The sequence below is a fragment of the Lemur catta genome, chromosome 7, assembly GCF_020740605.2.
Source record: "Lemur catta isolate mLemCat1 chromosome 7, mLemCat1.pri, whole genome shotgun sequence".
Taxonomy (NCBI): domain Eukaryota; kingdom Metazoa; phylum Chordata; class Mammalia; order Primates; family Lemuridae; genus Lemur; species Lemur catta.
Window position 1 is genome coordinate 66,378,532 of NC_059134.1, and position 25,308 is coordinate 66,403,839.

The window sequence follows — 25,308 nt, forward strand, 5'->3', positions numbered from 1 at the left end:
GTTCTATGACATATGACTACCATTTTATAATAAATTTCTACATTTTGTTAATGCTAAAGTGAGTTTCATTGGCGTGCAATCCAAAAAGCCTTAACTAAGACACCAATGTAACTTTTTTTTTTTTTAGTGCAGTAAGATTTTTTTTAGACTCTGGAGAATGGACATGCAAATCAAATTCCCAAGAGAATGCTGATTTATTAATTTCCATGCAGAGTAACTGCCAATGGGACCTGCTCACAGGTCAGCCTGTTCTTTCCCAGTAGGAAAATCTACACGGGAAGCCCAATTATAATGAGAAGGCTGCTTGATGAGCGCAGACAGCACCAGATAATTAGGGGATCTGAGCAGACAGTCTCCAAGCTAGGATGGCTGGAGGCACTTTTCCCCACTTCCAGGATATAGTGAACCTACCAAGTGGTGTATATATATGTGCATATGTTAGGGCATCCTTGGAAAATAGGCCAACTCTCTAAAACCAGCTCACCCATAAGCCCAGTCAACTAATGAGCCATTTACCTAAAATTAGTATTTGTCAATACATTTCATGTGTGGTGGAATGGTGTCCACGGTTTCTGAGTATTTTTCCCTAAGGCCCTGGTGACTGTTTTATGTTGTGCCCTTCTTACCCCTCTTTCTCCTTTTCTCATCCCTCTTCCTCTTCCCTCTTTGCTTCCTTCTCCTCTTCCTTTCCTCCCTTTCCTCCCTGCCTCCCTCTTTCCTTATTGCTTTCTCTTCTACCCTTATTTTGAGGATATTTTTGCCCACTTGTCTAAGGTTGTCCACCTCCCCACCTATCCTCCTACCACCCCCATCATCTCCTAGAGCCCAAGACTAGAGACTGGGCCTTGAGAGGTGAGCTAGGGCAGCCATAAAACCACAAATAGTGCTGGGTGGAGAAATTGGGTGGGGCAAAGCCAACTCAAAGTGAGGGTGTATGTTGGGAGGAGGACCTGAAGGGCAAGAGCCAGCACTCCAGAGGACTTGCAACACCAAGACCAAAGCACCAGGACCAGGATTATCAACGAGAAATCAAACCAGGAGTTGGGAATGGGACAAGAGACTGGATTGAAGTAAGGAGATAATAATAGTTGTTTTGTATTTCCTTTGCCCATTACCTATCTTATAATTTTGTATTTCTCTAAAATTGCAGTATGTGCCTTATGGAATAATTTGTGCAATGTTGAATTTGCATAAATCGAGAGTTGCTCAACACAGGGGGTGTGTTTTATTTATGACTCATCAACTTTCCCTGTTTTTTTTTTAGCTTCTCCTTCCTGCTGCTTATTATCTGCTTCTTAGACTTCTGTGTACTTAATGTCATTATTAAGCAAATTCCCCCAAATTCAGTGTTTGTTGCTCGGTAGTGAGGCATTTCTGTGTTGACAGTGAAAGTGAGAAAATAAGATGCATTCATTAGAAGTAGATTAAGTTCCATTGCACTTTATATTTTGTGACATCTAAATGACAAAATAATCCTGGACTATAAATATTAACCCACATTACATTTTATAGCTCCATTTAACCAAATAAAGCCTGTTTTAACCAAACAAAGTTTTTTCCCCCCACCATAAAAAATTGTATATATTTGTATTTGTTTCCCATTGCTGCTGTAACTATCACAATTTAGTGATTTAAGACAACACAAACTTATTTTCTTAAAATTCTGGAGATAAGACGTCCTAAACTCAAGGTGTTGACAGGGCTATGTTCCTGGAGGCTCTAGAAGAAAATGTTTCTTTGCCTTTTCCAGCTTTCAGAGGCCACCTGCATTCCTCGGTTCAGGGTCCCTTCCTACATCTTCAAAGTGGCGGAGTAGCATCTTTCAGTCTGTCTCTCTGCCTGCACCTCCTGCTTCTGTCGTCACATTGATTGTTCTCGCTCTGTCCTCCTGCCTCCCTCTTCTGAGGACCCTTGGGATTACATTGGGCCCACCCAGATAATCCAGGATCACCTCTCCATTTTGAGATTATTAATTTAATCACGTCTGCAAAGTCCCTTTTACCACAGAAGGTAACGTACTCACAGGTTCTGGGGATTAGAATGTGGATGTCTTTGGGTGGTCTACCTACCTCATCTACCATGATACTCTTTTATACATTTGGCCTACTGTAATACTATTATGATTTATAAAGTGCTAATTAAATAGAGCTTAGAAACATAAAAAGAAGAAAAAATTCCACTATTGAAAGATAAACATAATGAACATTTTCTTCTAACTTTAAAAGAATAAAGTTTTTACATAGTTATATTATACATACAATTTGAGATCCTGATTTTTCACTAAATATTATATCACAGCCTATTTTCCATGTTAGTACATAATCTGAGCAAACATTTTTATTGACCATATAATATTCCACCAAGTAGATATATCATATTTTACTTAAGCCTTTCCTTATTTTTGAACATTTAAGGTGTTTTTAAGTTTTTGATATTATAGATTACCCTGTGACAAATATTTTTGCTTATAAGGATTTTTGTGTTTATAAGTTTTTCTTTGGGATGGATTCCCAGATCTAAAATTACCATATCAAAGGCTTTGTATAGGGAAGTTTTTCAAAGAGTTTATATCAATTTTCAGAACCAACAGGACTTAGCGCCCATTTTTATTATATCCTCTCCAGCATCAAATAAAACAACGACAATCACAATAATATCTTCGCCACTCAGGTAGATAGAATAGATATCTTACTTTGGTTTTAATTTTCATTCAATTGTTTACAAAGGAGATTGAAGATTTTTTCATGGGCCTGTTTGCCAGCTAGGTATACTTCTTTGATGAGCTATTGATTCAAGTCCTTTATTTTGGGGGGTCAGAGTATTTTTAAAATCAATTTATCTAAGACTTACATATTTTTAAGAGTTTATTTAATGTTTGTGATACTGCTATAATTATTTTCTCTTTTTATATTTTTTTATATCTAGAAGTTTTAAATTTGTATATGGTCTAATCTATTCACTTCTTTGCCGCTTTAGAAATTCTCTTGTCCCAGTGTTAAACACATAGTACATTTAATATTCTTCTAGTTCTTCTTATGGTTTAAAAAGTGTCTTTTTGGTCCATCTGGAATTTATGTTAGTATGAAATCCATGGAGAGGATCTGACTTCTGCTTAAATTTTACCTGGAGGAGGAGCCTGATTTGCACTTCTGACTTTCCTACAAAGAGCCACCTGCCTTTTCCTCCTCTTTGAAAAGAAATAAAAGAGTCGACAGAAAGGTTTGAAATGCTATGTTGTTTTCCTAGTCACAGGGAATAAGTTTTCCTTTTTCTGAATCTGTTTAACTTTCTCCAAATATTCTCATCTTCTGATTAGTATTTTAGCTTAAAATCGAGACAAAAGTAGCCTTAGATAACTCGGCTTAAACTGAAAGTGCTCAAAAGTGGGCAAAACAGAAGAAAAAGCACACCAAACTTTAAACAAGTATTGGAAACTGTTCTCTCAGGTGTAAAATATTGTACATTTGACACATATGAATTCTGGATGAACTGGTTTAGGTAAATTAAGCCAGAGCTGACAATTTTTTCTCAGGACAATAACCTAGACCAGCACTGTCGTATGGAAATAAAATATTAGCCACATGGAATTTTAAATTTTCTAGTAGCCACATTGAAAAAGTAAATAGAAACAGGTGAAGGTAATCTAAATAATGTATTTCCTTTAACCCAGTATATCAAGAATATTATCATTTCAACACATAATCTATGCTAAATTATTAATAAGATAGTTTACATTCTTTTTCTCATATTAAGTCTTTGAAGTCCAGTGTTTATATTACATTTATGGCACATCTTGATTTGGATTAATCTCATTTCAAGCGCTCAATAGCTACTTGTGGCTAGTGGCTGCCCCACTGAATAGAGCAACTCTAGACACAGTGACACATTTTGGCTGCTTGACTCCTTTTTTTCTACACTCCATGTTGAGTAACTTTTTCAAAATGTCTTTTCTCAGGGTCTGATATAGTCGATTAGTTTTTGGTATGTGTGTTTTCAATTATTTTAAATATAACTCTTCTCAACAGAACTTGGGTATTTCCCAATCTTGCAGCCATGGTTTACAGAAAACTTCTGGGTCACTGAGGCAGATGGTTAATTATTCTCTCTGTCACTCTTTCTGTCTCTCTAATGCTTTCTGCCCCTGCCTCTCTCCTCCCACTCATCCCCATCCATTTTCAGAATAAAACCAGCTTTATTACTTTCTTCTGATTAAAAAAAGTAATAGTATATGTTTATTGCTTTTAAGAAAGGAATCAGGAACTCAAAAAAGAAGAAAATGAAGATCAACTGTAGCTTATTACACGAAGGTAAACATTAGTAGCATTTAGGCAGCTCATCTTTCAGTACTGCAAACATACATTTATGCAAACAGAATCATACCATATATGCTATTTTTACTTGCCTTTCACAAATAATATATCATGGATATATTTGTATTAAAAATATGTATTGACCTCATTGTTTTTCATGTTCTGCCTTGTGTTCCATATATATATTTACCCTGCTTTATATAACTAGCCTCCTATTATTCAATATTTAGGTTGTTTCCAATTTTTCACTCTTACAACCAGTACATCAATAACATCCTTATACATACCTCTTTGCATAAGTATCTCATAATTTTCTAAGAAGAAATTTCTAAAGTAGGTCAAATTTTGATAGAGAAGGCTAGATTGTCCTTCAGAAAGCTTAGGCAATTTACATTCCTTACAACAGGGCGTGAGAATGTTTGTCATCCTACATCTTGACTAGCACTGGGTATTATCAATCCTTTCTAATCCTATCCCTTTTATTTTGAATCTTCCTAATTTTGCTTCTCAAGTTCTAGAAATATCTTGACATTGATTGTAATATATGGAGAAGTTCAAAGTTTTGAGAGAATTAAAGTGTATACCGAATATCTCTAAATGACTTGATGTGTGCAAAAGGGTCTAACCTGGTGTATCCAACAGGATGGGCTTGGTTATGTTCAAGTAAGGAACAACTCAAAATTGATTTCTTGCTCATGATCCATACAGCTCAACAGGGAGCTTTGTGCTTCATGGATACCAGGGGACTCAGGCTGACAGAGGTCCAATCTTGACACTTGCTTCTGGACTCACCTTGTCAGGTGGAAGAGGACTTGGCAAATCATGCTCTTGTTAATAAAACTTCTACTTCAACAGACACAAGTCACCTTTGGCTCACATTTCATTTCCCAAAGCAAACCACAAGAACATACCTGACTTCAAAGGCGATAGGGAAGTGCAGACCTGCCATATACCTGGCAAGAGAACAGGACTATCTGTGAGGATCGCTAATGACTACCACACCTTGGAGGAAAGGAGATACTACCAGGTGCATATTATTATCCAAATGTTACAGATAAGAGAACAGAGACTTAGTTTAAGAAATACTTTAAGGCCACTTAGCCAGTAAGTAAGAGATTATAATTATCTTGGGTTATAATTTAGGCCTGTCTGATTTAAAACTCATGCTCTTTTTACTACATTGTTCTCTTAGGAGCATTAGCAACATTTCCAAAGAGAAGGCCATACCTTGGGACCTACACCTCCTTGTAGTTATATGTCAGTGTAGGTTCCTCAGATTCTCAGGGGCTGTTTTTATATTCCTTGTTTTACCAGTCAGCACATCAGACACATGTGTCTTGTCCTTGGTAGACCTTCCTGTTTCCCATCTGACAGACTCTGCCTGCAGTCAATTCTCCCATTGTGGCAATTATCCCACAAAAGTGTCCACTGTGATGTCCTCCTCCTAAGTCATACATTTTGGCCCACAGTTTGTAAGTATAACAGTATCATTGTTTTGGGGATGTTTTCTTGAAAATACTCTGAGTTCTGACCATGTCTCAATGCCAAATAGGTCCAAAGAACATTATCCTGGACAACTGTATAGGTCTTGATAATGTATAAACTTTTTGTCTGTGCATCTTGTGTTTTGACAATATTATTCTAAGTAAAGGACGCTAAGATTTGTTGAGAACCCAGTGGGTGTCAGGCACTGTTCTAAGTGTCTCAATGTGTTTTTATCATTTATTCTTCATAACAGGATTCTGAGGGAGGGGTTGTTATTCGGGAGTATAATTGTTCAGTCAAGGGGGAAAGCCAAGAAAGAAGCTTTCTGGTCACAGATTTATTTCTGAGTAGGATTGTAACTCTTTATCATGGCTTCTCTTTTAATTACTCTCACGGAGAGTTCTTCAGCTTCGGCAGGACATTTATAATTTCCAAAAGGTATGTTTGACTATCCCTATAGGATTTGGAAATCGATATTGAACTTGAGAGCATATAATTTAGGATTCTTTTCGATGCAAGTAACAGAAAACTCAACTCATCTTGGCTTAAGCAAAAATAAAGGGGGTAATTTATTGGCTCATGCAACTAAAAAGTACAGGTATAGGAAAGCTTCAGGTATGGCTTGATCCAGATCAAATGATAGCACTAAGCCCAGATCTCACTCTATTTCTTGGCAGTAGTTCTCTCTGGGCTTCACCTTCAGGCTCCAAGTGGTGGCAAGAAGGCTTCTGGCAGTGCCAGTTTTTTGTCCTTCCTGATTTAAGTCTAGTAGAAAAGACTGTGTGTTTTTCTCTCTCAGCAGCCACACAAAAGTTTTACTGTATCTCATCGGCTGTGATTTGGGCAAAGTCTATCCCTTATGGACTAGGAATTGTGATGCTATGATTGGTCAGGCCTGATTTAATGCCCATCCCTGGAATTAGGGTTGTATCACCTTTCCCTTTGTAGGTGGACTTTTTTTTTTCCCCTTCCAGCTTTATTGGGGTTTGGTTGACAAATACAAATTGTATACATTGGCTGGGCATGGTGGCTCATACCTGTAGTCTCAGCACTTTGGAAGGCTGAGGCGAGAGGATTGCTTGAGGCCAGAGGTTCAAGACTAGCCTGGCAACATAGTGAGACCCTGTCTCTACAAAAAATAAAAAATTCAGCTGGGTGTGGTGGTATGCACCTTTAGTCCCAGCTACTTGGGAGGCTGAGGCAGAAGGATTGCTTGAGGTTAGGGGGAAAAAAAAAAGAATTGTAGTCGTATTTAAGGTATATAACTTGATGTTTTGATATACATTCACAATTGAAGTGATTACCACAATCAAGGTACTTAATATATCTATCATCTCACATAGTTACCATTTTTGTGTGTGTATGTGTGGTGAGAACACTTAAGATCTATCTACCCTCTTAGCAAATTCCAAGTGTACAATACAATATTGCTAACTGTAGTCACCGTGCTGTACATTTGATCTCCAGAGCTTATTTATCTTGCATAACTGAAACTTTGTATCCTTTAATCATCACTTCCCCATTTTCCCCTTCCCCCTAGCTCCTAGTAACCACCATTCTACTTTCTGCTTGTATGAGTTTGACTTTTTTTTTTTTGAGACAGGATCTCGCTCTGTTGCCCACACTAGAGTGCAGTGGTGTCGTCGTAGCTCACTGCAACCTCAAACTCCTAGGGTCAAGCGATCCTCCTCCTTCAGCCTCAGGTGCAGGCTATCACACCTGGCTAATTTTTGTGTTTTTTGTAGAGATGAGGTCCTGCTATGTTGCTCAGGCTGGTCTCGAACTCCTGGCCTCAAACGATCCTCCTACGTCAGCCTCCCAAAGTGCGGGGATTACAGGCATGAGCATACCTGGCTGAGTTCGGCTATTTTTGATTCCACATGTAAGATCATATAGTATTTGTCTTTCTGCATTTAGCTTATGTCACTTAGTAAAATGTCCTCCGTTCATCCGTACTGTTGCAAATGGTAAGATTTCCTTCTTTTTTCAGGCTGAATAATATTCTACTTCCATACATATATGTATGTATATATCTCTCTCACATTGTCTTTATGCACATGAACTTCTTGAGAATGAGGATGAAGCTGGTACCAGAGAGGAAAATTAGGTATGGTTGCCAGAGGAAAGTTAAATGTATCCTTCGCAGTTAAAAAAAAAAAAAAAAAAAAAAAAGCCGATACCCAGTACAAACAGTACTTTCAAATCATGTTTCCCCTTTTTCCTCCTTGGAATAGGGTATGAAAATGTTTTGTGTTATAGAAGCTTAACTCACAAGTTTTCTGTGGGGATAAAGGAAAAGTGTTCTTTAGAAAATAACTATTTACCCAGTAATTACTATGAAACATAAAAACTTGTCCATTTTTTCCTTAGCTGTCAGAAAGCTTAAAGCTATATCAGTGTTCAATGATAGAGACTCCCTGCTTCCAAATCTTACCATAGTTATTTATGTTTTTTAAGTAACTTTTGTTAAAACTTAAAACAACAAGAAAAAATACATATTCTTGCAGAAAAATTGGAGAATAAAGAAAACCTCAAGGATAACCATTTTGCTATCTTTTTCCATATATTTATGTAACAAACTTCTGTCATGTGCAAAATTGGGATAATATTGTGCAGACTATATAACTTTTTAAAATATAACAATATATTGTGGAAAATTAGCCATATTTTTAGATGTCTTATACATGATTCCTTGGTATTCCTCCAGTGGATATACCACAATTTAATTACACATATCCCTACATTTTTTTCTGTTACATAAAAATGGACATCTTTGTGTATAGCTGTGGTTAATTCTTTAGGATAAATTTTAGAAGTGAATTTTGTTCCCCAGAAGGCCATATGACCATATACAATTTTTTTAGTAGCTGATAGAGAAATAAAAAAAAATCAGTAGTACATGGCTACTTTGCACAGGAACAGTAAGCTCCAGTTGTATACATTTAGTAGTTTTCTGGGAAAGACCACCCAATTGAAAAATGAGTTGTTTTTGAAAAGTCATTTGACAGTTTCAATTTTCCATCTGCTTTCTCATCTAATGGGCAAAAAGCATTTTTCTCCCATGGTTATTGCTATCCTGTTTTGGAGTCATGTCAGGCCATTAATGCTGTATGACCAAATTTTAGAGGGCGCACCCCACAAAGGCTGGAAAAATACCCAGAATACAAGTCAGGGAAGACTACCCGGAGTAGGCAGGACTTGGTTGGGAACTGTATTTGGGTACCACTAAGTAGGCAGGGGACAAACAGATTGTATACACTTTGTAGGGGCAAAAACCATTTGAAGTACCTTGCCTTAAACCAGTGCAGCATAAAACCATTGGCAAACAAAAGGAGTAAAACTAGTAAAACTGATAACCTACTACCCCTTAGCATTCATAGTGTCATTTCCCCATCAGTGAACATAATGCTTTTTGATCAACAGGGGTTTACCTACTAAGATGTCTCTCTTTAGGGTCTTGTCAATAATCAGGGGTATACCTTCTCTGGGCTAGGGCGACCTAGATTCTTTTTTTCAGGAATGAGGTGGATATGTCAGGATGTGCAAATCTAGAGATCAGTCAGAGGAATATTCTTTGTTTACTTTTTCTCTCTGTGGAAAGCATTGCCAGGCAACATTCAGATATGACCTGCATTGTTTTACAGTTTGTCACCAGGGTTGTTCTGGAGGTTCCAATAGTCTAGGATCCCCTAGCTAGGATGGCCCACTTGGTCTTAGTGGGTAAACACAGAAGTCATTAACCTGAAACTTGTTCTGGTCATGTTCTGTGAGCATTATCAAGCTTCTTTGGTTACCTCCCTGAGGAAGGAATTGGAGTGAGTTTTCCCCTGTTGGGGTGGGCAGTCCCAGTGGGCAGGCTTTCTCTATCCTTAACAAGAATACTTAAAGTGCAAGTGAATATATCATTTGACAGAGAGACATTATTACAGAAATCGTGCACTTCCTTCATGTTCCATCTGTTGCAAGAAGTACAGTCTTCTGGAAGGGTGCACACAGAAGTGGTGTGACTTCAGCACAAGGGTGGGTCACAATTGTCTAATCCCATTGGTTTCCCATGAGAAGAAAAAATATGTGGGGAGTGTTAGGGGGTGTTTGAGAATTTTTCCAGGGCCTTCCAGCCCTTCTATATCAGGTTAAGCCAGCAACTAAAGAAACATGAAATACTTTCACTTGAATTGTGATGGCTCCAGAAATATTGCTACTAGTCAGTCATTCACAGGTGTAGCCAAAGAGCAATTCCAGACAGGTGGAAAGGAGAGGCTTTGGATCACTCTGTTGTTTGAAGTTCCCCTGGGATAAATACCTAGCATGGGATCAACAACAATGCCACTCAGCCCTGTATTCTGGACCTTGCATGACCAGGGTCCCAAGAGTCAACTCGATCCAACCCAGAGCTCCCTGCAAAGATGATTTCTGTTGGTAAAAGTGAACATACACGGGTCATAGACTGAGCAGCCTCCAGAATAAGTCCTTGTTTGTCTTCAAAGTCCTCATGCTAAGTGTAGGACACCTGTGCTATTGATTCTAAACCCTAGCACCTGCCGCAGCCCTGGCCCACAGCAGGTATCAACATCTGCTGGAAGGATGAACAGATGGATGAATGGGGTTAGGCTAGAACCAGTTCCAGCTGTCTCCAGTCCTGCCTGCCTGGTGTTTATGGGTGCACTGTGCTGCACCTCAGCAATGAAAGACAACGTGACAGAGGCTGCTGTGGAATGCAGAGGCTACGAGCTTGAGATCTGGAGTCAGGTATATCTGGGTACTAATTTTGCTCTGCTACTTGTTAGTTTTGTGACCTTTGACCAGGCACTTGATCTTTGAGCTTCTGTTTCCTCATATATATAATGGGTGTAATAAAATCTATCTCATTTGGCTATCAGAATAAAATCAGATAATGCCTATAAAATGTTTAGCTAAGTCCCTGTCACACAGTAAATGCTCAAAAAATGGGCCCAACAGGGTGGGATTCTATGCAACTATAGATGCAATGCTACAGGCAAGAGAGTTTGGGAGGAACTGCACACATCACTGTGTCTAGAGGAGGTGGCTTCACGGATTCTGAATTCTGCAGTGTTAGCCAGTGTAGTGGTCAGCGCTCAGCATTATCCTGGCAGGGGTGAAGGCATGAATCATAAGCAAAAGACTCAGAGGTCACATGTGTAGGGGTCAGGGAAGGGCAAGGCTGTGAGGAGGTCACACTGAGCCAGCAGCAGATCTGCTGGATTCTCAGGATAAAAGTTAGGAGGAATGGAAGGAACTTCACTTGGATCTAGTATAAGGCCTCAAATTTGATGGTGCTTTCTTATCCATCAAGGCATGTTTCTACTCTGCAGGGATGGATCCTTCGTGCCAAATGCCTTTACAGGGGCCATCGTGACAGTTAAATTTGATTCAGGCAAGATGCACCACTGGGCAAGTTTTGTTGTGAGTTCTACATGCCAGGAACTCCTACAATTTGTCATCTGAGAAAGCCCCAGAATGTTGAGACACGAGCCAAGCTCTGTCCTGTGAGCCAGGTGGGTGATGATTCTGTTTGTGAAATTTTAGTTGCTCAGAAATGGCAGATGGTACTGCGAGTGATTACTGAATTATACCTTTGGTAATTAGTCATTCACTCAACAAACATTTATTTCTCTTCTTTGCTTTTTCTCTTAGATGAAACCACAGCAGTGAAAGACCATATGTCTGAGCCCACAATGTGTCAGGAACATGGCAGGCTTCTATGCAGACTTTTTCATCTTGTTTGTTTCCATACACAAAAGTGTCTCTGCATATGAATCCCGGGAGGTTTGGTGACTTTTTAATATTCCCAAGAGCTACCTTAAAGCAGTGAGGTTACTTGAGTTTCAGCAGAGAGGATGGATTCAAATGCTGAGCATGAACACTTGAGAGAAGATGCAGACTGCCGCTGTTGTTTAGCATCTTTGAGCATTAACTATTCTCACTCTCAGAAAATGGAGTATTTAGATAGCAACTACTGGAGGAGACCAAAGGTTTTAGCAACTGAATTGTTTTACATTTAACAGATACTGAACGAGTCAAACTCTTCTTCCTGTAGTCTATAACTATGGCTGCTCATGGGAATAAACTCACTTGGGGGGGGATCAAATCCCAGTGTTCCCGGTCTATGAGGCATGAGTCCCCCAGATCTGCTTTTTCTTCAAAGAGGCAGTGAGGTGTGGTGGTGCTGAGCTCTGGACTGGGGGTCAGGATGTTGAGGTTCAAAATTCCAGCTCTGCCACTTACCTGCCAGGTGATCTGTCAGGGCTGCTGCTTCCTTGTTTACAGAACAAGGGCTGTCCCTAGAGTTACTCCCAGCTCCAACATTCTAGGAGACAAGTTCGCTTTGAGTGTCATTACAAAATCTGGAAACAAAGTAATGATTATTCAAATTAGCATATCCTTGGTAACTCTGAGCAGGTGTCACAGACATTTGGCATTGGGTAGTGAAATCTCAGAGCTATGGAATTTCACTCAAGTGCAAAGTCCCTGGAACCTCTTACTTGTCACAAGTTTTCAATGTGAAATTCTTTGACAGATAATTTCATCATGTTGGTAGATAATGAGTTTATTAAACAAATGCTTTTTGAAATCTATGAGCAAACTCTCTCTAGTCAACTGTTAAAGGAAAAAACAGCACTATTTATTCAGTGTGTTATGACGTACTAAACATTTTTACACTGCTAAGAATGACCTCATGAGATCCACCCAATAACCCTTTCATTGTTCTTGTTTTATAGATGAGAAAACAGGCTCAGAGAGGGTTAAAGACTTTCCCAAGGTCACATCATCAGTAAACGGATGCACTAGGATTTGAATCTGACTCAGTCTGACTTCTGAGTCCATGCTTTTTTCTTATGGCTAGAAATTGCAGTGTTTTGTATCATTTATGACCAGTCTCATTCTAATCAATGTACATTTGCAAAATGTCCACTGTGAGCAGAGGGGCAGAGGAGAAATCAGACATAGTCCTTGCCTTTAAGATCTTCAAATCTAGGAGACAGAGCATGGTGGTAAATGGTACAAGAACATAAAGCAATGAATGATATTGACGGCTATCTCAAAATCCCCAAGGATTCTGAGAAAGCTTTACTGACAAACTGAGACTTTATTTGGATTCTGAAGAATGGGGGCCAAAAAAATCTGGAGAAAGCAAAGAAGAGGAAAGGCACTGGAAGGAGGGGGAAGGGTAAGAGCAAAGTCCTGGAGTTGGAAATATACTTGGAATGTTCTAAGAACATTGGGTTGGCATAGCTGTTTGAAATGAGTGAAGAATTTGGGGAGCAAGAGACTCATTTGGGAAGGAGACCTGGGCCTTCCCAGGTAAGGATGCAGCCTCCTCTGTGAAAACTAAGCAGGTACCATGTACTACGTATGTCTTCTTTGTAAAGCAAGAAATGAATGACTTCTGTAGGGATAGTAGATAGTTGCTCCTACAAAAAAATAACGATTCAGGTAAATTTTACTGATGAAAAAACATCCACTTAGAGAACATTTGTAAATCCCATCAAACTCTCTTAACATCCGCTTGGTCACACTAACGGAGCTGCCTTCCGTACTACCCAGGTTAAGTGCCTATGGATTTACCTACCAGAATTGGGAGGAAACATACAGTGATTAGAAAAGCCAGGGTAGGATGGTGGCATTATGGTTTTTTTTTCCTTTTTGTTTAATATTACCGTTAAATACTAATTTGAAATTTTTTATGAGCCAAATCACGTTGGGACCCTTAACTCCTTGACCAGAAATTATTTCAGACTTTTAAAAAAGTTCACCAAAGAAAAAATTCACAGCTAATCAAAGGAAATCGCACACATCATTCCTTGGCCTGGTGTTCTTTGGCTATTTAGCCCTCAAAACCCACTTAGGCTTAACTTTCTCTTTGAAGCCTTTTTTCCCAGTCTTCCCTTTGTACCCCAAGCTCTAAGAGTTTAGTATCCATAATGCCTTTTATTAGTAAGAAGCTGTAAAGTCCATTTGGGAGTCAGTGAGGCAGTTTAAGAATCCTAGCTCCACTAAATATTAGCTGTGTGACTCTGAGCAATTAAGTTAAACAACTGAGCCTCAGTTTCCTCATCTGTAAAATAGGGATAATACCTTTTGAACAGATGAGGATTGAAATAAAATATGTAAAATGCTTAGAGGAGTTTATAGCATATAATATGTGCACAGCAAATGATTCCTTTTATGATTATTCATATCTGTGATTTCATTTATCACATTGTATTTACTGCTTACTGGTTTTTCTCTCTCATTAGGTCCTAGAGGGCAGAGGCCACGTTTTATATCTCTCTGCCATTGGGCCCACAGTTCATTGTTTCTGAGGAAAGGCACTGAGTGTAGCCTCCACGACTCTGCTGGAAGTTTCCGTAGCGGCTCTGAAGGCTTCGTCCCTCTCCCGGGTTCTTTGCGCTCCCTCGCCGAGGACCCTCAGCGCCGCCGTCCCCCCAAGCCTGAGTGGAATCTCCCGCACAGCTTCTGCTCCGGGAACCATGGCTTCTACAGGCAGCTCCGCAGCTGGCAGAGAGGCGGCCAGGGCTGGGACGGTAACTAATTCCCCGCAGGTCACAAGAGTGGAGTTGGGGGCTGGGGTGCGCTCCGGCCGGCTGGCTCCTCCCGCCCGAGGGGGCTGCCCTGGCGGGGAGCGCGGCGGGAAACGCCGGGGACTCAGCGGGCCGGTTAGGCCGCACGGGCCCGCGCCAGGGCGGGCGAGGCGCTGGGGAAGGAGGCCCACGTGGAAGAATCGGCCTGGGACCGCGCTGTTCGTCGGAGGAACGCTGGCAGGGTGGGTGCACGCAGACCTGGAGGCCCCTCCGCCCCTCGCATGAGTCGCTTCCCAATTTGACAGGGGCCTCTCGGGCTCTAGGGTTTCTGCCGCGTCTGAGGGCAGCAGAGGGGCGGGGGCAGGGCTGGGGTGGAGGCCCCGGGCCCAGCGCGGGAAGCCCGGGTTCCCCCCGGCTGACTGTGGGGAGCCCGGGGCGGCAGAGCCGCGGGGGCAGCTTGGGGAGGCAGCCCCCGGGAGGGAGGGGGCAGGGCGGTCTGGGGTGACGAGGCAGTAATGAGCACTCGGAGGAGAAGGGAGCCCGGGGGATGCCAGTCCCCAGAGCTGGAGGAGAGGCCCAGAGGCCCTGCAAGCCCCAGGCTCTGACGCAAAAAGCCAGAGCCGGGGCAGCCAGCTGACCTCCTTCGGGGAGTGTGGACGAGGCCAGGGAGGAAACAGCGCGCCATTAGGGGAGAGGAGCGAAGCCGGGAGCTGAAGGGGAGGGAAAAGGAGGTGCGGGAGAGAGAGACCAGCCAAAAGCCAAAGGGGGGTGGAGGAGGAAGGGGAGGAAGGGAAGGAAAGAGGGAGAAAAACCTAGAGAGAAGTGGGAGGGACACAAAGAGGGGAGGGAAGGGGGTGGAAGGAATGCAGGGAGGGGAGCCGAAAGGAAGGAGGGATCAAGAAACCGGCCCGAGGGAAAGAGGGAGGGAGAGAGCAGCTGTGAGGCAGAGGCTTGGCTGGGAGCCTCGAGAAAGAGGATACTTGGAGGAGGCAAGTCGGCAGCTGAGAGAGCTCCCTCTCTGATATTGCCAAATAGAAAGGCTCAGCAGACAGGGAAGGCACATTCCTTGGTACGCCTGTCGGTCCACAGTAGGGCAAGGCTGGGCTCGGGGCCTGCTGAATACTGACGCCCAGTGCCAGAACCCGAGGCAGGGGGTCCCAGGCCCCCTGGAAGGAGGGACGGGGCGGGTGTGGGGAAGGAGAGGGGGAGGCAGCAGGCGGGGGAGGAGGGAGGAGAGCTGAGGGAGAGGGCGGCTTTGTTGCTTGGGCACTGGCTGAGGGTCACAGATGGAAGGAGGTAGTGTTTGTTTATTCTTTTATTTATTCAACAAATATTTGCTAAGCAACTACAATGTGCTGGACACTGCCCTAGGCTCCAGGGCCTCGGAGACAGCATAGCCCGAGCCTCACGCTGTGAGTTGTCTAGTGAGGAGACAGAAAGCACACATCCCAGCGGTATGGCTATGAGCCATTTACTTAACTACCTTGTGCCTCAGTTTCCTTATCTGTAAAATGGCATTTAGTAGGTTCTATAGGGTTGTTTTGAGGATTAAATGAAATAATCTACATAAAGTAATAATTTGGTGCGTGACACAAAGTGAGCATCCTGACAGGGTGTTTGAACTGCTGGGTCTTGAAGGAGAAGGTGGCATTTGCTGAGTGGGAGCAGTATGGGGAGAACCTTCCATATATTCAGATTCCTGGGTCCCCCTCTGACTTATTAGATCTGGGTCTCTGGGCAAGGCCTGGGAATCTGTATTTTAACACATTCTACTGCCACACTAGAAAAAATTTTTTCCCCTGGGGCTGCAGTATTTTATTACAAAAATAGAATAAAAACTTCAAAAACAAAACAATACTTTCTAATGAAAAATTTGTTATTTTTTATTGTTTTCTGTATGTGAGTTATATGCAACTTGAAAAATAGTTCACACAGCTCAAGGTAAAGAGTCGTGTGAGTTACATATGCTTCCTGAGGTCCTGGGCTCAAAACTAGTGTGAGTTAAATACAACTGACATGGCACTTAATGTGTTAAATTGCTTTCCAGAGTGTTCTGATACACCCCTGCCTTTTACTCTGTTCCAGGGCTCTGTCCTGGTTCAGGCCTTATCATGTTTAGTGGTTGCTATAATAGCTTTCTAATAGCTCTAGCCTATAACCTGATCCTCCTTTGATCACCTCACCCAAACTACATCTCTTCTGTGAATCCTTTCCTGACTGTCCAGGCAGAATTAATGGTTTACTTTTCTATTCCTACTGCACCTTGAACATCCCTGTATCCCAGCGTTTAGGAAACTGTATCATATTTGTTGGTTTATGTGCCTGTGTCTCTCCCTATGCCTATCCCCTAAAAAAGATGAGTCCTTGAGGGCAGAGATGTGGTCCAATTTATCCTTTGTCCTCTGGCTTGATAAGTACAAGGGGCTCAGGAAGATTTGTTCATCAAATGGCTGTCTGGCTCTCTGGAAGATGCCAGTGAGAGAGAATCCTTTTACATACTCTTCTGGAGTGTCTCTGTGTTTTTTTCCCCCCTCTGTTTTCCTTTGTTTATTGGGGCTACCTGGCAGTGAAATGATTTTCTGTAGAGAGAGATTTCTGGGCAGAGTACATGGCAGGTCTCAGGCAGATGTAAGTCAAGTTGCCCTTGAATGAATCTCAAGTACATAGTGGGGTAATGTGTCCTGGCGGGGATGCTAAGCTTGTTCCCCACATTTCTAAGCACATTGTGTTTTAGATGGAGGTAGGATAGGTAATCTCTTTCTTTGCAAGTGTGGAAGCTGGAATGAGCCTGAACCAGGGACCTATAGTGACTTATAGTGACAGAGGAGCAGGAACAGGAGTACCTGGTCTGGAATCCTGTTTGCTCCAAAGTCCTAGTCTCCAAAGACCCACCTGTCTAGGCTGCTTTATTTTATGTTTTTCCAGCCTTTAGCCTGCTCATAGGTCTGCACAGTTTTAGGCATCCCATCCAATGCAAGTCTTTAGCGGGTACCTGTTTTGCTGGTTCCAGTGGGGATGCATTTATAAATGCTAATAATGATGCTAATGTGAGGGCTGTGGCCAGGCACCGTGTTGTGTGTCTCCTCACACAGTACCTAATTTAGTTCTCATGACAACCCTATATAGTAGGTAATATTTTCCCCTTTCCCCATTTGACAGATGGGGAAACTGAGACACAGTAGGGTTAAGACACATGCCCAAGGTCCCACAGCTAATAAGTAGCCGAGCTGGGTTTTGAACCCCTGCCTTTATTACTCCAGAAATGGTGCTCTTAACCACTATGCCTCTCAGACAGTTTAATGCCCCTTCATTCCATTTTATTGAACCAGCATTTATTGAGGGTCTGCTATTGATTATCACTGAAGAGAATGATTGCAAAAATCTTGAATGAGTGTGGAAAATGCTGATGATCAGATTTTCCATTGAAAAGAAAGGGACGTTCCATGGAGTGGGTGCTGTGGTTGTAATTGTCAGAAAATATTTAAGAGAAGGAAAAGAATTAAAAATAATCTTATTATGATTATAGGTGAACTTTTGCTCTTTTTTTAATTCTCAAAAATATCCCCAATGTCATTGTTTCACCATCTTTACAAAAGCACAACCATACAAAGAACAGACGCCCCCTTGGCCTGAGGTGTCATACTGGGTATGGCCACATGGTGTCCCTCCAGCTCAGTCTAAAAACCTTTCAGACGATGAACTTAAGGCAGGATTCTCCACCTAGCTGAACAGCACTGGCTAGTCAGAGCAGAGCAAACCCTAAGCCATGGAACGAGCTTCTTGCCGCCCTCCCAAGAGGGGAGAGAGGACAGACAAACATTTCTCAGGCCAGGCAATGGAGATTTGTTTGCTTCCGAGGGTCCCAGTGGACAGTTCTGACGATGAAGTTTCATTCTGGAGGGGACTTTAGGATTGTCCTGAAGGAAGAAAGGGAATGGGAAGGTTTTAGATTTGCAGAGTAGCGGGGGCAGCTTTGAGGGGGGTGGTTTGAGTCACTCGAGGGAGGGGAGGAGGGAGACTGGAGTAGGGGCTGAGAAACCAGAGGGTTCAGAGGTTTTTTGTGGGAGAGTAAGGGACAGCAGTGTGGTTGGAAGGAGGGGTTGGGGATTTGTTTGCACAGCAGGCGCGCTATTTATATCACAGTTCATAAGAAAAAAAGTTGTCTGAAAAGGTCTGTTTCCCTAATATTTCACCTTAGTTTTCTGGCCAGCCTGGCTCCAAGCTCTGGCTTTTTACTTACACACTGGGAAATGGTTATTTTTTGGTTTCATAGCAGATATGCAAGCTTTTTAGCAGCATTTGGAGTTCCTGTAGGGCAGTGGTTCTCAAACTGGTGTGCATCAGAGTCACCTGGAGGGCTTTTAAAATGATGGCAGGGCTAGGCCCCAGAGTTTCTGATGCAGTAGGTCTGGGGTAGGGCTTCAGAATGTGCATTTCTAAAACGTTCTCAGATGATGCTGATGTTGCTGGTCTGGAGAACTACCAACATAAAGGAACTACTTTCCTCACCTGGTCTGCCGTTGTTCCCTCCATTTTAAAAGCTAAAAAGCCCAAATCCTCCCACTGGATGCTGGGTATTTGCAATTGCAGGCCCTTTAAAAAAATGATAGAACTCACATACGTTCTGTTTTAGATATTTATTGCCAGCTTTCACCTGTTTTAGAATTTCGGGTCTTGTTGCTATGGATAGTGATGTGCTATAAATATATTGGTGGCTGAGGAGCAGAGTATCCCAAAGGAAAATACTCTTATATTTAAGTCAGTCCTTCTGCTCCTGTCTGAATAGCACCCTGTAATCCCTGGGAAGGAGGCTATGGAGGAAAAGAGGGAGGCTCAGCAGCTGGGACTGACAGATTTAATCAGTCCACAGCCCTATAGGTGTGCATGCACAGTGGGGCTGTCCCTTCTCCTCTTATGGGGCAGCTCTGGGCTTTGGGGTACCTATTTTTTTTGAGATGGGGTTTTAGTGTGTTGCTCAGGCTGGCCTCAAACTCCTGGGCACAAGTGATCCTCCTGCTTGGGCAATGGGGTACCTCTTGAGTGCTACAGTGGGAGGGGAATGAGATCTGGTCTTAGCTCCTCCAGGTTTTATTTACCTCTTTGGGTCTTGTATTAGTTTCACTGTTGCTTCTGTAACAAACCACCATAAACTCCACAGCTTAAAACAACCCAAGCTTATTGTTGTACAGCTCTGGATGTCAGAAGTCTGAAATGAATCTTAATGGGATTAAAATAAAAGGCTGTGTTCCTTCTGGAGCCTCTAGGGGAGAATCCATTCTCTGTCTTTGCCAACTTTTAGAGACGGCTCACATTCCTTGGCTCTTGGACACATCACTCTGATCTCTGCTTCCATCATCACGTCTCCTTTTCTGACTCTGATCTTCCTGCCTCTCTCTTGTAAGGACCCTTGTGATTACATTGGGCCCACCTGGATAATCCAGGACCCTCTCCCCATCTTAATCTAATCAGCAAAGTCCCTTTTGCCATGTAAGGTAACATATTCATAGGTTTTGGGAATTAAGAAGTGGATATCTTTGGGGTGGGTCTACTGTAATACTCATTTATAAGGCATTGATAAAATACAGTTTGGACAATAGAAAGAAAAAAACATGGTTTCACTTCTGAAACATAAACATAATGAACATTTCCTTCCATTTAAAAAAATGGATAGTTTTTACATAGTTATAATCACACTTTACATACAATTTGAAATCTTGGTTTTTCACTAAATACTGTGTCATCTATATTCTATTTTTTAGTACATAGAGCAGACATTTTTATTGACTACATATATTCCATTGAGTGGATCTATCATATTTTACTTAAAGACTTCCCTTAATTTTGGAAATTTAAATTGTTTTAATTTTTAAATATAAATAACTCCTTGATAAATATTGTTGGTAATAAGGAGTTTTATGTTTGTGTTTGTAAGTTTTTCCTTGGGATAGATTCCCAGATATAGAGTCAGTAGATCAAAGGCCTTTTACACAAAATGCATTCTAAAAGGTTTATATCAATTTTGAAAACCATCAATTTCTGGGGGTTAGGTTGTGGATATTTTTGGAGGAGCCATTATTCTGCCTACCACAGGCCTCAAGTTTCTCATCTGTAAAATAGTAACAATAATCACTCCTTCACAGGATGCTGAGGAGATCAAAAACACTGACATCTGTGAAGAAGGCTTGGCAAACAGTAAAGACCTGTACAGGTGGTAGTTATTGCTCTCATAGATACTGAACTCACCTGAGTGAGCAGGTCAGGAAGAGGAGCACATGCTTGTGACTCAGTTGTACCACCTTAAACTCCCAATTCATGAGTGTGTGTATGAAGTATGTCTGTGCGTGCATGTGCAGACATGTTAGGGTGGGGACAGTTTTTTAAGTAACAGCTTCTTTCCTTCACAAAGGCCCAGCAAACCTATGGACAAATGCCTATAACTTCTACACATTTGTTTATAGGATTGGAGTGCAGTGGCACGATTATAGCTCACTGAAGCCTTGAACTCCTGGGCTCAAGTGATCCTCCTGCCTCGGCCTCCCAAGGTGCTGGGATTGCAGGTGTGAGCTATCCTGCCTGAACCCCAACAGCTTTTAAAAAGCATAGATTCCCTGAGTTCCATATTCTGGAGGTTCTGGTTCAGTTAGTCCAGGGTGGAGCTCAGGCATCTTGTTTTGCTAAAGTTTCCCAGATGATTGTGATGCTGTAGAGATCAAAACCCACTGATCGAGGCAAGTCTATGAGAAACGTGGGAGAAAAAAAATCCCAGCCTCTGAGGAAAGCTGGAATGGGTTAATGCCAAAGGCAAGATGTGTAGATGGCTTTAAGAGGCTTTACCTCCCCCTGTCTCTCTGCTTTCTGGCCCCAGTATTAACCTGGAAAAATTGCCCAGTGGGAGCTGGTTGAGGAGCTCTGGCTTTGACAAGACAGTTAAGAGCTTTTGTTTTGTGCCACCAGACCCTGCTTCCCTCAGCCCACGAGGAGGCCAAGCCAGGCCTGGGCAGCACATTCCTGGAGCCGTCCAAGCTCTGCAAGGGGAAGCACTCCTTTGGCATCTCCTGTTGTCACTGGGGGTGCAGGGGGTGCACGTAGAGGCCTCCTTGACTGGCATGCACCCACCCCCCAATCTCCCAGGGAGGAGGAGAGACAGTGATCTGTCTTCTGGGGCAGAAGCCAGGAAATTCTGTCTATTTAGTTGGGAACAAGTGAATGAGGCAGCAAGGGTACCCTTTCTCCAGTTTGGTGTTTTTCCAGGACTATTACTAGGATGAGCAGCCTCCTTTGACCTGGAAAAAGAAGCCTCTTATAATCTGAATTTCCAATTTCTAGATGTAGAAGTAGTGAGTGCCTTTGGGGGCTGCAGGTGCATTGGCTGCATGAAATTTTAGCTGCCAAACTGAGAGGCTTTCAGACTGACTCTGGGTTCTGTCCTGCAGACAATACTCACTTTGCCTTTATAAGCCCTGCTTATTTTTATAAAAGAGCAATGGAATATATATGTGTGTGTGTATATATATGTATGTATATATAGTACTTACTGTGTGTCAGGCACTATGCTAATCAGTTATACTACTTACATACATTATCTCATTTATTCCTCACCACAACCATTTGACAGATGAAGAAATAGTGGCTTAGTTTGGTTGCATAACTTGCCCAGTGTTAAGAAGCTGGTGATTGGCAGGGTCAGGATCCAAGCCCAGACATCTGAGTCTAGATCTTGTTCTCTTACTACACTGCCTTTTACCAACAGATGGGCTCATTCAGGGGAGATTGGCTGGAGGGAATGGGCAGGGTTGACCTCTCTAGGGGATCCTGAGCAACAGGTTGACTCAGGCACAGTGCAGGGTCTGTAGCTGTCCTCGAGCCATGCCTTGACTCAGCCCACCTGACCCAGGGGCAGGGAGACCCCTGGGGACCTTGGCCCACTTTGCATCTGCACTAGCTTTGTGCAGATGCAAACTGAAGGCGAGGGAACGCTGGCTGCTGTGTGACTCTGCAGAGTGAACTAACCCAGCTCTTCTGTAACTCAGATACTTTGCCTTGCTCACTCTCACCCTCCATGGCTTCTTATGTGTAAAGTGATGTCTTCATGGCTGCCGGGACACTCTGTATGAACACAAAGCACTAGTCTCTGGGAAGAAAAGAGCAATAGCTTCTTTATAATCTCAATTCAGAATCTGCATATTAAAACACATACTGTCCCCAGGGAGGTGCTTTAGTACCTCTAATGAGCCTTCCTGCAAGTCTCAAGGGACACCCACTAAAGCTGTGTATCAATTAGGAATTTGGATGTGTATTTGATTTGGGCCACATGTTCCCACTGGACACTGTCAGATACTGGAATTCTCTGTAGACCTTACAGATGAGGAAATGGAGGCCCTGAGAGGAGAGTGAGGCTAGGTTTGCATTGCTAGAGCCTCACTGCAGCTTCAGTACGTCTCCCTGATTCAGGAAGCCATTAAACAGGGTGAGTGCTCAGTACATAGGCTGATTTAGCAGTGAAACTGCCAACCCTGTAGCCATGGGTGAGCCCGTGTGTTACATTCTTGAAGGACCAGCACACAGGAGATGCCCCTGGCTTCACCTTCCAACTCCCTTAAGGGTGACTAGACTGGGAAATACAGGCTATCCTTTAAGGGAGAGAACATCAGCTATTGCAAAAACACTGGAGGAGGAACTAATGAAAGGGGCCTGCTATGGGTTAAATTGTGTCCCCCTTAAAAGATAAGTTGAAGTTCTAACCCCTGACACCTATGAATGTGACCTCATTTGGGAATAGGGTCTTTGCAGATGTAATCAAATCATTAATGTGGCCCTAATCCAATATGACTGGTGTCCTTATAAGAAAGGAAAAACATGTGAAGACAGAGACACATAGGGAGAATGCCATATGATGACAGAGGCAGAGATTGGAGTGACGCAGGTACATGCCATGTATTGCCAAGGGTTACTGACTGCTACCAGAAGATAGGAAGAGGCCAGGAGGCACTCCCGCCAGAGTCTCAGAGGAAACATGGCCCTGCTAATACCTTTATTTTGAACTTCTAGCCTCCAGAACTGTGAGACAATAAATTCTTGTTGTCTTAAGCCAATCAGCTTGTGGTACTTTATTACAGCAGGCTAGGAAACTAATCCAGGGCCCAGCATAGTGAGCCTCTACCCTATGTGCCTGATGCTTTGAGGCTTAGGGCCCTTGTAAGCTGCGACATCCCATCATGGTCATGATGCAGTTAGAGAGGGAGGCTGTGTGTGGGCCTAGGGGAAGAGGGTTGGTGAGGTGGCCTGTGCTGATCAGTGTCCCCCTCTCCTCCTTCTCTCTTTTCTTTTCTCATTTCCCTCCTAAGTTCTAGCCCCCTGAGTCTGAACTCTTAGGATCTCAGTTGATTCAAGTGATGGAACCCAAGGTGACTGATACATTCACACTTATGAGCTATTTGCCTCCCCAACGAGAAGCCTGTTGACCCAGCTGGTTCTCCACTTGCTGAGCTGTCTGGGTCTTGAATGGGGCAGGAGGGGAGACTGAGAGTGGTGACATTCAGTTTCTCTGCAACATCAGGGGGTTGAGCCCCGTCTATTAGCATTAGCTCTCCTGAAACTAGCACCTTGCTTGTCAGCTCACACCTTGCCTAGCCCTTCTTGAACAGTGGAATGTTGCATTCTTCCCCAATACCCATAATCTCCTTCACTTTTCGTGTAAACTTTGTGATTTTGGAGGGAATGATCAATCCCAAAGTACAGGTTTAAGTCAGTCAGATAGTCCCACCCCTTTGCTTCAGTGATTGGCTGAGGTAGACTAGGTCTAAGCCAACTAGCACACGATTCTTCCCTGACCACAGGGGACTTTTGCTGTATGATTGAAGGAGTTCAGCCTCTTTTCTCTGGCTAGATACGAACAAGGAAGCACATAGTCCTCAATTCTATTGGCAGCCATCCTGTGACCATGAGGAGAATCAGTTTTAAAATGATCCTTTGGATAACAGAGTGAGGAGAAAGATCATGGGTCCTTGATGACTTAAATGAGCCACTGGATAAATTAACTTCCTAAAATATATCCTATTTCTGGAATCTAGTTAAGTGAGTCAATATATCCTCTTGATTTTTCAAACTAATTTGAGTTTTTTTTTCAGTTACTGATTGTGGTGGTTTTAAAATATGACCACACATTTTTTTATATTCCTTCTTTCAAAAGGTAGAGCCTAGTTCCCCTGCACTTAAGTGTGGGCTTGCCTTAGTGACTTGATTCTAAGGCATAGATAATGTGGCAGAAGTGACAGTGAGTAATTTCTGAGATTAGGACATAAAGGCGTTGTGTCCTCCTCCTTGCTTTCTCTGTTGGATCACTCACTCAGGGGAAGTTAGCTGCCATGTTGTGAGGACACTCAAACAGCCCTAGGAAGAGGTCCATGTGGTGAGGCACTGAGGCTTCTTGCCAACACCAGCACTACCTTGCAGTTATGTGAGTGCACCATCTTGGACACCAGTTCTCCAGCACCAGACAAGCTTTCTGATAACTATGGCCCCAGCTGACATCTTGACATCAACCTCATGAGAGAACCTGAGCCAGCACTAAGCTAAATTCCTCCTAAATTCCTGACTTACAGACAATAAATGTTTATTTTTTAAGCTACTAAGTTTTGGGCTAATTTGTTATGCAGCAATAGATAACTAACGCACTTATATCTGAAGGCATCCTAACTGATGCACCTGCCTAGCTATAATCACTGAGGCCCAGTAGTGAGTCTAACACGGTTCATTTCACTGGGGCCACTGTATTCATTTCATTCTGGAGCCCCAGAGCAGTAGCCAGACCACAGAGAAGTGACTGGACCGTGTATCTTGGTCAGAAGTTCTGCTTGGCCAGCCTGTCATGGCATCACAGGGGCTTACACAGCTCCACAGTTTCCTGTGGCCACCATGGCATGGGAGGAGCAGAGTTAATCCCTAGTCACTGGAGGGTGTTTTGGAAGTGG

The 25,308-nt window shown here is 42.7% G+C and overlaps 1 long non-coding RNA gene across 1 annotated transcript; it reads left to right on the forward strand.

Moving 5' to 3' along the window:
- Positions 1–943: 943 nt before the first annotated feature.
- Positions 944–11,539, forward strand: LOC123641662. Its single transcript, XR_006736325.1, has 4 exons — positions 944–1,070; positions 10,331–10,544; positions 11,129–11,311; positions 11,451–11,539. It is a non-coding gene; the product is annotated as an uncharacterized LOC123641662 (long non-coding RNA).
- The last annotated feature ends 13,769 nt before the right edge of the window (positions 11,540–25,308 follow it).